The 13546-nt window shown below is 39.1% G+C and overlaps 1 long non-coding RNA gene across 1 annotated transcript in view; it reads left to right on the plus strand.

Annotated features, from left to right (window-relative positions):
• Positions 1 to 13546, plus strand: part of LOC131962687 (uncharacterized) — a 78622-nt gene that overhangs the window by 18916 nt on the left and 46160 nt on the right. Inside the window, exon 4 of the long non-coding RNA XR_009389954.1 lies at positions 11553 to 11699. This is a non-coding gene — a long non-coding RNA (uncharacterized LOC131962687). The remainder of the gene's footprint in view (positions 1 to 11552; positions 11700 to 13546) is intronic.

Genomic DNA, 13546 nt, shown 5'->3' on the forward strand with positions numbered 1-13546 from the left:
GTTTACCTACAGTGTCCTAAAGGACTAAAGGCATAGAGTTAGGGAGGAAGCAAAAAGCAGTTTTTATGTTGTTTTTGTATGAAAGGAAAATGCATTCCCACCTCTTTCTCTCTGGAGAAAACAAAGCTTGTGTCTGACCAAGCGTTCACCACCGCCCACTGCTTTATCCAGGTCTAGACCACTTACATTCCCTTTAAGACTCTCTGGCTTTCTTCATTCTTCTTTAACTTTGCTCAAGTCTTATCCTACAGTACAGGCAAATATTGCCCAAAAACTTCATGGACATGTGTGAGCATGGGCATTTATGCGACAGAAACCAACACATTGTCTTTCCCAACTTGCCAGATACTAGGAATGGGAATAATTCATCAATGATCGATTAATGGTCGTTAAGAATTTGGTCGATCACATGGAATTTTTACTTGATCTGTGTATTTTTTAATTTTCAATCAGTATTCACTGAACTGAAACACGGCCGAGCGTTCAGTTCTGTGGCCGTACGTCAATAAGCCAATGAGCTAAGAATTACAGGTGCATCTCAATAAATTAAAATAACATAGAAACGTTTATTCATGTCATTAATTCAATTCAAAAAGGGGAAATAACACATTATATAGATCCATTACACAGAAAGCGTACATTATCAAAACAGGCTTTTGCATAGTACTGTATATATATATATATATACAGTACTATGCAAAAGCCTGTTATATAAGCCTGACTCACACTTGATCAGACTTCAAACAGGGTTGAGGTTCAAACTATTACTTCCATACCTAACTAATGGACTGTCCTAGGTGATAATGTGAAATATTGATATATGAAAGTTATGGTAATTTGAAATACCAACATTGACTCTTGACTTCACACGGGGCTCACAGAACTTTGCTCTTTATATTACTTTTGTTGCCTACTAATGACACAATCACATTGGACTTTATGAAAAGCCTGATGCGTTTCATACAGGCGCTAAAGGCTGCTTTGTCGGTTTGTATCTGAGGCCAAGGGCCACTGACCAAATGTCAGTATTTGACAAGTTGAGAGGGAGAACAGGTTGCAAAAACATGACTGCTACTTTTTAAGGCAGCACACTATCAGATTTGGAGAGTGGAATATTGTCAAGGTTAGACCAAAACTTTGGACAAGTTTTGGCAACTAAAACATTCGTTGAAGGCTACATTGAGTTAAATAAAAAATGTGTTCACTCAAAAATTAAAGATGAACTCCTTTGCATGACTCTGGAGTTCAACCAAGGTCGGAGAATTGGGCGATCCATCCGCCCTATCCACCTCCACCTCCTCTGCAGTGCTTCAATGTCAGTTTCTACTTTATTATTCTCATCCTCTTCATGTATTCCTTTCCTGGTGGGTGCACATAGCTTGTATTTCACACTCATTTCACAACACAATCCTGCTGGGCACTTGTGTATTGTAATATGTCTATTTCCAGGCAATGATTTCAGGGATTGTTCACTCTTTTAAATAGTCATTGAGGAAGGGCTGTTTTGTGGTTGAAATACTAATTTTCAAGGTAGTAATTAGACACATGTATATTTAAATACCTCAAAAAATCCCCTCATGAGGAACAAAAGGCAGTTTGAGCACTGAATAGGCTTTTTCTTTCAACCTGTAACTTTTCTCCGTGGCTGGAACCTGCCATTACTGTCCATCATCTTTCGACTCAATGAGTACTTTTAGCTCGTTTGACAGACAGTCAAAAAAGTTACAGAGGTCAAATAATACCTTGTGAATACATTTTTTTTGTTAACTTTAGAATAAAATGTGTCACATTAGAAAGCACAGCTGAGAGGAAGTAACATGTCCTAATTGTCAAGTTACTATATGCATGCTGGCAAAAAAAATGCTAATCATTATTGAAATTGGCCCAGTTTAGTGTTCAGAGAAGCAAGAGCTCCCTGCAGTTTCTTGTCATTTCAAGCTATCATTTTATTTGCATCATTGGCATATCAAACCCATACAGTCAGGCAGGCAAAATAATAATAATAATAAAAAGTGACGAAAGGAACAGACTGGAAACTTGTGACAACATAAAAAACCCCAAAGAAGTGTAAATCCAAACTCACCGAGGGACCGTTGATGTTTGGACGACTGTAATGGCAACCTGCTTCAATAGTTAATGAGATATCTCAGTCTGGACCAACACTGGTGGACTAACAGACAGACATTACAGCCTGGTGTCACCAACTGGTGTTTGTATAACACACCAATTTTTTAAGTAATTTAAAGTGTTTGTCACTACAAACTTTTTGAATCGTATTTCATGCATCGGTAACAAAACAGTAAAATTATATTCAAGTTGGCTTTTGTGTGTTGATATAAATAACTGATTTTGTTAAATGGATCGCAGCCCCCTGAACTGAATCAAATTGTAATTTGGCTTTGGCATTTTTGTCGAAAAAATGTATATAATATTGCATCCAAATGTAACTTAAACTAAGCCAGAGCCACCACAAATAGCTCCCCAATGGCTCATCAGAAACCTTTGGGTGATGTCATGGAAACTACATCCATTTTTTATGAAGTCAATAGGCTTTCTTCCACTGAGTACTTTTTGGAAGCGGCTGAGTATTTTGACTATGCCAACTGGTTATTCCCCTCAGCCTCTGTTCCCATACAGGTACTTTTTGTAGCGGCTAACCAACGGAGTTCGAATTTGGCGTCAATAGTTTGGCGACACTCCGCGATTATCCATCGACAGTTTTGACGGTGACAACAGTCCAAATAGTTGAGACATCATCCATCTTCTCTTCTTTGGTGTCTTGTTCTCGACTCTCTCGTCTTAGTCTGCTCTTTTTATTTCTTTTAAAAATGGCGCTGTTATGTTGTGGTTGTGTCCAGTTCTACTCACGTCAGATCCCGCCTCAACCGTATCCAATCAGCGTCGAGTAGTTAGTAGCAGCTCAGAAAAGTACCAACCCGAGGCAGGTACTTTATTTGATTGATTGATTGATTGAGAATTTATTTGAACAGAACAATTAAAAACAAACAACAATAAATACAAGACAACAACACAAAATGAAACAACAACAAGACAACACCTGTTCAAAAGGAGTGGGAAGAAGCCAAAGCTTATTAAATCCCACCCCTTCTCCCTATGTTAATTTACTATATTCAGTTAAATAACAACAATAATATTTATATATATGTATGTATAACACATAGTAATGTATTATATAAACTTATTATTACCATTATTAAAATACATAACTTGTTATTAACTTACACACACATAAGTACACTTACGCCCATGTAGTCACAATGAGACAACATTGAACAAACAAACAACACACAAAAAAAAGAAAAATAGAATATAATACATTTAAAAAATAAAACGTTAACAATAAAATGTATGAGCCGCCAAATGGTGAAGTTGGGCGATTCTCTCTCCCAAGCCACACCCATAGCAGCTCACAAGAGGGAAAAGTACCTAATGGAATGAATCATTGCCAAGATAACCAAGTAGTGTCGTTGGAATTTCCAACTTTAACCACAATTCGAATGTACTGTTACCTGACATGCGAAAAACCTAATCTATATAGACAGGACATGCAAAATATTCTTAAAAGTATTAAATAATAAAGTATGAAATAATAAAGTAAAACAGGACATCGTGTCCTCATATATGCCTAGAAAAGCTGTTGTCATAGTTAAATATGCAGGCAGATCTTTAAATGTACTCTCGACATATGCATAGCAATATTTTGAGTCATAAGTCCGGCGATTCCTCTGTGTGGTGGAATATAAGGGCTCTGAGACCACTTTACAGGTGCACCCCATGGCGCAAGTGCTTTTCATTCATGAAGTTTCCATATTTCAAAATGATAATGCCCCAGTTCGCACCGGCAAGTGGATTCATGAACAGCAGGAGCAAGTCAAATGGCTTTCATGTCCCCCTGAATCACCACATCTAAACATTACTGCACCTTTAGAGAAACAGATTTTCACCTCAGGTGTACTGAAGCTTTTCCAAAAAGGGTTCACTTTGGCAAAAAGTGCATGACGTCTGTTGTCGAACTGATATGTTTATGAACTGATTGGTGTTTCTTTCTACTTTACCCACACACAGCTTGAAGAGAATTGTAATAGTCTGAGGAAAGCATTGTACAGTTTGGAGACATTGAAGTCTGTCCTAATGCATTCATCCTACCAATGACAACAAGATAGAAAGTGACAGAATGCATGCCTGACATCCACCAACACCCAAATACTTGAAGGCGAACGCTCAGATTGGCTTACAGTATTTACATGCTCGGTGATACAGCACATCAAAAATATAGATTTTCTTGACGGGAAATAAAACAAACCCTAAGGGCCTTGAAACAATCACACATCATCTCCTTCAAAAAAGATGACAAGCTAAGACAAAGCCGCGTTGGATAACAGAGACTTAAACGACAACAAAACATTGAGGATATACAGTACCAATAACAAAACACTTAAATGACAAGCAAAGGAAATAAAATGAAACACGCTGTAACGCTTCACCTCACACAAACCCATCACCATATAAGCTGGAATCCTTGTGGAAATGGCAGAAAAGTGACATTTCATTGTAAAGCTTATTATGTTAAGGGGATGTCCAATGCTAAGCTCAATGCAACAGGGTTCGTATGGATTACATTTCTCTTCTCACACAAAAGATTATTGTTTTGTATCTGTGAAACATTGCTGAATAGATCCTTTTTCTTATTTTAATTAACATCACAGGCGTGTCATAATGTCACCACTTTTCCCTTTGTCTCCCAAGTGGCACCCCTTCTCTCTTTCTATAACAAATGTCTCCTTGGCCGACTCTTAGCGGGGGAAGCCTGTGAAAGGCTGAGACAGGGGATTGTCAGGGAGGAAATATTGTAGTAAAATAACAGCAGGGGCAGGTGTTTTGTTTGAGCGGCCCTCTTTGGCATTTCTCAGCCACTGAAGAACACCACTGCAATTATAAGCGACAATGGCTGCAGACACACAGGTATAGATTCATTACCTTTAACAACCTCAGGCTTCTTTCTCCAGATCCTATCAGTTGATCCTTTCTTTTCATTTACTCCCCCTTTTTCTTTTCTATTCATGTCCGCTAATGTATACACAAAGCACAGAACAACACGGAATAGAATTAATAGTCTGCAAGAAATGGCCCAGATGCAAGCACACACAAACTCATACACAAACTCCTTGACAACCAGATGTTCACATCTGCTAAGCTACTATAAATCCATAAGAGCCAGAGAGTCGTTTCCAGTGTCAGCTCACTAGGCAAGAGAATTGATTGACATGTGGCAACAAGTTGAAACCAAGAGAGGCTACAAATTCATCATCTTTATGCAAATTTGCTATGATGTCTTCGTATGACAGGCCAAAAGAGCCAATTTAAATTAGTTTTTACCGACCAAAAAGTCCTCTTAATCATACATTTTTTTTGTTCCAACCCCTTAATACGACCCACAGAACAGCCTGGTGTCCCGTCAAAAACGTGAATATAGGTCGTGCGTACAGGCGGCGAAAAACCAGCTACGTCTCCGTATTTCATCGTCCGCTGTTAAGCGTCCGCTGCCATCTTGCTGACGTAGTAGTGATTGACAGCCAAGAGAAGTTTAAAAGGGCGGGTTCCCGCGTTCGGTTGGATGTTGGCGTGATGGATGGGTCAAACAAGCGAGGACTTTCACCCAGGAGAGCAGGGTTTGTGTCCCGTGTGAAAACAAAAATGAACTTTTTTTGAACATAACTTAAGTTTTTACATAACTTGCGGTAGTCACGTGACCCTTGTAAGTACTTCACTTCCGGCATTAAAGTACATTTATTGACTGTCTTTTACAACGCCTTACCAGAAGTTTTTTCCCCTCAACTTAGATCAGTGGTTTTACAACATAAATCCAAGGAAACTGCAGTCTTTTTTACATTCGTGGATCGTACCTGTGTGCTATTTTTAGAAGGCACCGTTGTACCGTGAGTGTACCGTTGGATTTGTTGCCCCTATGGGTGGCGGGAGATCACCACGTCAAGTCACAGTTTAAACACATGGTTAGCATTGTGAAATGGTTTGGTTAGGTTTAGGAAAGGATCATGACTTGGATAAAATAACTACACTGGCTACATAACTTTTGCAATTTCTGGTGCAAACTTCTAAGAAACCATTCTCCTGTTTGTGAGAATACATTGCGTAGTTCTTAACATGACATAGAACTTCGTTCAACGTTTGTTATGTTCAGATAGAATAAGTCACCGTTGATTTTTGGTTGCCCATTGGGAAACCACTTTCTGCAAGAGGATACTGTCATAATAAGATACTTCAACAAAAGACTATAGGGTTGTTTTTTTTTTTAAAGGATAGTCTCATTCCTACTCAACTTTCATTCCTAGACAACATGTTTAAGACATACTGCACAGTATTTTCTGTGTAGTTAGAGGAACATCCAAGGGTACAGACCTTAAATGTGTCAAAACTGACCCCTGGACAGCCACTGTGGAAGTGCATTGTGGGGGAGAAAGCGCTGCAGACCATAAGCAGCTAGCAGATAGCTGTTATCACATCCAACCTCACTTCTCGTTGCCTTCTGGCTACCCGGGGGCACTTTAAAAGGTGAAATGGGTTCAAACAAAATTAATTTCCTCTTTTCACTTGATTTCTTTAACCTAAACACCGGAGGGTGCGTTTTAGGGATTGGAATAGCAGGGGGGGGGTTGAGTGATTCAGATCAGCGCCACAAGATGTCTCGAGAGGGCAATCATGGTGAAGAAATGACATGGCTCTGAGAGAGGACAAAGCTTTGTTAGGCCTGAAGCTGCACCTCGTGACCACTCTGCAGTCATGTAGCTGTTCACTCCATCACTTATTCTCTCCCAAAAAGAAATCTTGGTCTTATCTGTGCCACTGTCAGACAAGGAGTGCTTCTCCTGAGAGTGAAAGCGTCTGAGAACAGCTGATTCTATTCTGAGAACAAGTTTTTCTCTTTATCTCCGATGCTTGTTGTCGACTGGCTGACAGACAGACCGTTTGATTGGCAGACACACAGGAAGGTTGATAAACTGTAACCCCCAAATTGCCACAAGCTCTATAGCACTGAATTCCTGCTGTCTATATGAGTACATAACAGTAAATCATCGTGTTGCTATATTTAGTGTAGCTACACATAGGTAGTGGGGACTGGGAATTGTAGCATTAAAGTAAATTTGGATGAGTAATAGCTGCCAACCATGAAGCTATACACACAACCTGTTTGTGACACTGTAAACATGTTATTTAGCAGGGATACTGCTTATTTATCAAGAAAAATAGATCTATAAATGAGACAAAATACGCTGGGAGCGACCCAACTTTAATTTACTACCATAAAAATTTTTGGGGTGTTTTAACCCTTTAAATGCCAGTTTGATTGCACAATGTGATGAACTGATGATTTTTATGAAGAAAAAAACCCACAAGTGTAGATATTTTCCATATAATAAATTATTTTTGTCTGGGGCATTGGATTTTATCACAAACTTGGATACGTCAAAGATTAAGAACAAAATTGATTTTGATGCATTTTTAGTTTTTGTGTAGTGTCAGATTTAAAATGTATTGCCCTTTAAGGCCATTAAAGCCAAAAATGTCCACATACAAATATTTTTTCTACTTTTTTCTGCATAAACCTCTTAAACAACTTTTTGAATTTTGAAATTTGAACTCCAAAGTACATCAAGAAAAAAGACCTTCTTCCAAAAATCATATGCCATATGCAGTATCACAGCCAAAATTATTGCCAAAACAAAAGTAAAAAATGACAAATTTGGTCGAAAAATGTACCTAGTGATACCAGAGGGTTTAATCTATGTTCTTATTTATTTTTTTCTTTATATTAAGTGTCTTTGAGTGCCAAGAAAAGCACTATATACATTTAATGTATTATTATAATTATTAAACATTTGAGTTTATAAGATATGATTCATGGTTTTCTTAATCTACCCAACATTATAAAAACAGAATAGTTTAGTTAAGTTCAGTCTAAATTTACAGAAAACAAATTATTATAAAATATTAATGCATTGGTTTTATTTACATTTTCTTAACTTTTTTGGAATCAGGGTTGTAATTGTATTTGAACTAAATTAATTTTAATTTTAATTATTTTTTTCTAGTTTTAACAGATAATAGGATGAAAGTTAGCACTAAATAATTGACACTGAAGTTTCAGTTTTTTATTTGTTGTGAATGTAATACAGCCTGAATATAACAGTCAGACACAGACGGAGCATGAGGTCAACAGACAGGCAGCCTTCTGTCTCTGTTTACCCTGGAAAAGCAACATGACAATTGGAAGGTCAGAGGTCAAACGGCTGTCTGAGGTCAACCCTGCGTCTGGGCAGGGGCAATTAATTTTAACACCAGGAGGCAGTTTAAGACCCGCTTAGGGAAAAATGATATCTGCTGAGGACGCTAAACTGCCCCTGGGGCCTGAACATTTGTGTGACAGGTAATTATTTTGAAGTAAACAGAAAAATCTTGAGCCGACAATCTGCGGATAAAACACAGGCTGTGTGGAAACCTGACCAATTAACATACATGTTTAAATAGCTCTGTAACACAATCAGCTGCCTTTTTTAGTCTTAAATGTACACAGTAATTAGTCGCTAAACCCTGTACAATTGCACAGTCGTAAATCAGGCTTTTTTAACCAAACAGTACCTTAATGATTGCCACGCATTTTCTCAAGCATACGTCGTCCAAGAAAAATCCATGATAATGTGAATAATCACATATTGTAATTATGGAAGCAAATTAATAATGAAATATTGTTTTCGATGTAGACAGAAAATATTTGATTGGAAACACTGGGCAAAGATTCAGTGAGCTTTTATACACTAGTCAGGTGGCTTAGGACCAGATTTAAGAGGAATGGGGACACTCCGGGCAAAAACACCAACATTTTTCCACATGCTCTCCATTACCAGAGATTTCAATTTTTGGTAGGAGCCACTTTATCAAGATTGCAGATCGGAGATGGCAGCCATATAAAGTCTATGAGAACCAGTATATCTTCCAAGCCACTCAGAAGGTCAATCTTGGTGTCAAAATATACATTTTCTGGGTCAAGGAATCATTTAAAGCTGTTGGGAATATCACTAGATGACTCACTGTAAATAATTTGTTGATCAAGATCTGACATGAGATGAAAGCATTCCCTTGATTTTTTTAAGCAGTGTACATGACCGCTAATCCGCAATCTCTGTGAACATAGATTCCAAACATTTTCAACTCAGGATTCCCTGCTGCAGCACTTGAAGCGAGTTGCCTACCAGTCTGAGTGAAAATGAGCATATTTATTTGATCAAATAATCATCTAGTGATATTCTCAATAGCTTTAATTGATTCCTGGACCCAGAAATTGTATAATTTGACACAAAGATTGACCTTCTGAGTGGCTTGGAAGATATATAGGTTCTCATAGACTTTATATGGCTGCCCTCTCCAATCCACAATCTTGATGAAGTGGCTCCTACCAAAAATTGAAACCTATAGTGATAGAGAGTATGTGGAAAAAAATTGGTGCTTTTGTCCGGCGTGTCCCCTTTCTCTGGCTAAGCCGCCTGACTAACCTTGAAAAGGAACTTTTAATGGAGATCATTTGATTTCATAGTTCCTTAACAACATCCGGCGACCCTGAAATGAGCATATATGTAACTAAGAAGAGCTACATGTGTGAACCAGACAGGTACAATAGTAGGAGAACCATCAGAGCTCACACCCGGAGATCAGGAGGTCAGTGCAGGTGGCGAGGAGCAGCTGGTGGTTGTCAAAAGCTGCAGACGTCTCCAGGACACTGGCTGGGCGAATGGGTCACAGTTTTTAATTCCAATGCTGTTCTCACTGATAACTTCCCACTTGTTGTGTGGGAATCCTTGAGATAGTGTTGCTGTCATGTTTCTCTGGAATGAACATCTGCGTGCAGCTGGGTTGTGCTGGCACTCTAAGCATTTTTAAAGTCTGCCATGTACTATTTTCCATTTATTTTCCATTATACCAACAGAATTCTACCAAAGCCTTGAAAGTTTGGCAAAACAAATCTCGCTTACATGTGTGAACAGTGACAAAAACAATCCAGCAGGTCCAAAACATGAATAAACTAGGATGGCACTCAGGGAGCCGAGACCTGCGCCAAGACCGATGGTGCATTTACTTGCTCCTTCAATGGTCCAATTTCCCGAGTTGGAATCTTTTTCCAACTTAAGTGCATTCATGAGCTTAGATTTGTAACCTGGAAACAAAAATGTTTACCAAAATGTTTGTTGACTTTCAGGGGTTTTGTTTTGACCAAGGCTGGTCTTCATGGGAATTATTTCAGTCGTGAAGATGTTTTTCCGATTATTCTAACACCAAATTATTGCAGATCAAAAGCCCTATTTCGTAGTGTTGACAAAAATTATAATAATTTGTTAATCTTCCTTGGCCTATGCTTCATCTCGCTACCAAGTTTCATTAAAATCATGCCAGTAGTTTTTCTATAATCCTGTTTTACCAACAGAAACACAAACCAAACAGAAAATGTAAAAAAATCAATCTCCAAAACACATAAACTGCTAACTCAATGATTAAATTATCAGCTGTCTGTCTCCAAGTAAAAAATAACTTTAAAAATGAAATGTACACCATCTAATTCTGATTGAATGTTCTGCTTAATAAAGCATTCTTTGGATGCTGATTTTTGAAGTGGAAGCTCTGTACAGAAGGATTGTGTAGGAGAGTAAAATGTAATTTGCTCAAACAATATTTCATTAGAGTGATTAACTATGTTTCACACTTGCACTGATGTTTTTAGAGCCACTGGTCGAGAAAGAGCGAGAGTTGCAGCTTTAGTTGAAAGTGAAACACAATTCATGTTAATGTTTAAGTTAAAGAACATTTCAAGAAGTTTGCCAACAAATAAGTTGAAATCAGTCTTTATATTTGTTTGTATTTTAATCAGGTGATTTCACAGTTGGGGTCCGGACCTTTGATCATAGTTTAGGACTACCCAGTGTATTAAAAAGTGATGTCAAAGTTTTAAACCTTTGGAACCCATAGTTAAAGTTGTGAATAAAAAAAAAAATACTGGTTAGGTTTAAGAAAAGTTCATAGCTTGGGTTTTATGTAAATTAAGTTGCATAGCCTTCATTCAGTCAGTGAACTTACACTTTTTTTTCACCTATCTTTCTACCCCAACCTCCAACAAGATCTCCAACCTAAAAGACAGAATTAACCGTTTGTCAATACCACCCATAAAAGCACGCCTGAGTGTTTTGCGGCTTCCGGTACAGCGGAGCAATCCAAAAATAGCACACATGTCATTGTATACATACACATATGGTTCGTGGTTGTAAAAAAGGCTACAGTTTCCGTAAATTTAGCCTACAAAACAACTGACCTAGGTTTAGGGCAAAAGACTTCCTAGTTAAGTTTTATGAAAGAACAATAAAAGTAAATAAATGCTTGAAGTGAAGTAGTTACGAGGGTAATGTGAGCCACGGAAGTTACGTAAAAAATGGAAGTTATGTAAAAAGTTACTGACTTTTGTTTTCACACAGGACACGATCCTCGTTCTCCTGGCTGATTGTCCGACGTTTTATCGACTCATCCACCTCCCCTTCCTCCAGCCCAGAGTCTGATATTCAAACTCTGCATCGCTGACGATCATTACTACAGCAAGATGGCGTCGGAGTACAATGGAAAAGGTAAATACAAGTCGTATTCTGCTGTAAAGTACTACAAAGTACAAACGCCTTATATTGACGTTTTTGAGAGGAGACCATTCTGCAACCTCCTACCTGTGCGTACTTTCTCACTCTTTATACTACTTCAACTGACTTCCAGAGCACTTGCTCAGAGCATCTTATACTTTTTTTTTTTACACAAATAAATGTGTTTTGGTGCTCCAATGTTACCAAAAGTGAATCAACCTGTGTACACAGTTGTTAAAAGCCTCTATTTTTGCTCCTAAGTATAGTTTTGGGTTAATAGAAATAATCAATACAGCATATTCCCTCTAAAAATGAGGCTCATTGTTAAAAATCAAGGATTCCTACACATACAAGTTATCAATGAGAACAGCATTGGAATTGAAAACTGTGACCCATCCGCCCAACCAGTGTCCAGGAGATGTCTGCAGCTATTGACATTTTCGAGGAGACACCTGTGCGTACTTTCTCGCTCTTTATACTACGTCACCTGACTTCCAGAGCCCTTGTTTTGAGCATCTTATATTGCCTTGGTTGGTAGGGTGGTGATAAAGAGTCAGTATTTGCAACTGGGAATGAGAATGGTCTGCCAGTTTTTATAAACTGCTGCTATGAAATGGTGCATATTCCTGTAGCATATCTCAGTATTGGGGGGACACAAGCATCATAAAGTGTGGTATGTGTAGAATAACCAACGTCTCTACAGAATTTAATTTTGTTAATGACTGTGTCTACAGAATTATTCATATTTTTTTGGCACACTGCTCCCAAACTGCTAAAGAGCAACTGTCCTTTTCTAATCATCATAATCTTATTTTCCAAAGTCAGCAGGAAGCACTATAGCGACTGTGGTGTTGGTGGAGCTGAGTGTCACTTCATGTTTATGTGTCCTCACTGCAGCTCAGCATGATGGGAAAAACACTCCCTGTGACCACTAACTGCACACAATAAAAGCCTCGCTGACATTATTTGTTCTCGCCCGTGATTCCCACTGAATGTGGCACCGGCAGCACAAACAGAACTGCTTGTAATCCAATTGTGCCTCTGCCAAGTATGGCAGGCAGAGTAGTGTTTTTGCGAAAGTTGACTTGAAGTACCGGAAAGCAGTCTCTCTGTGACAGCCTGTCAATCACTGCTGTGGCGGGTTGCCTGGTGCCGCGCTCTAACACACTCTGCCAGCATCGACTGTTCAAACTGTTGTGTGCTGCTAGTTTGTCCTTGCACAGATCTGTCATTTCGCTCGCAACCTGCTCCCGTCGAACTTTTATTTTCAGCTTCTCCTTCTGTTTATTAGCCCCTGCTGCACTGTAAATCTCTCTCCATCTTCCTCCCAGACAGTTTAAACCAAACACCTTCTCAACTAACAACCCCGCAACATACTGTAGAGCAGCGCACCGTGAACCGTTCCTATCAATTACTATCAATCTTAGCCGGCCAATTACGACCCAATGACGCCATTATCACTTCAAAAACAGACAAAAAGAGAATGAGAAAGGAAGGGATGGAGGGAGGGAGGTAGAGGGGAGAGATCCAGCCTGTAATTAGTGGTCCTAACTGGAAGAGAGAACAGGGGGCCACATGGTTAGGGCATCTGTGGCCGAGCACACACACACACACACACACACACACACACACACACACACACACGGTCCCGCTGGCGTCTGGGGGTCCGGCAGTGTCAGCCCTACTCTGGGCCAGCGGCCAGCGCCTCTGTCCCTGTCATGTGGGCCCGTTAATGAGGAAGTCACATATGGACTAGGGACCCTCGTTAGGCAGGGAAACGCACACACACACACCGTAATGTGGGAGGAAACACACTCACAGAGCAAATAAGTGATGCATAC

This window comes from Centropristis striata, chromosome 24 (assembly GCF_030273125.1).
Source record: "Centropristis striata isolate RG_2023a ecotype Rhode Island chromosome 24, C.striata_1.0, whole genome shotgun sequence".
NCBI lineage: Eukaryota > Metazoa > Chordata > Actinopteri > Perciformes > Serranidae > Centropristis > Centropristis striata.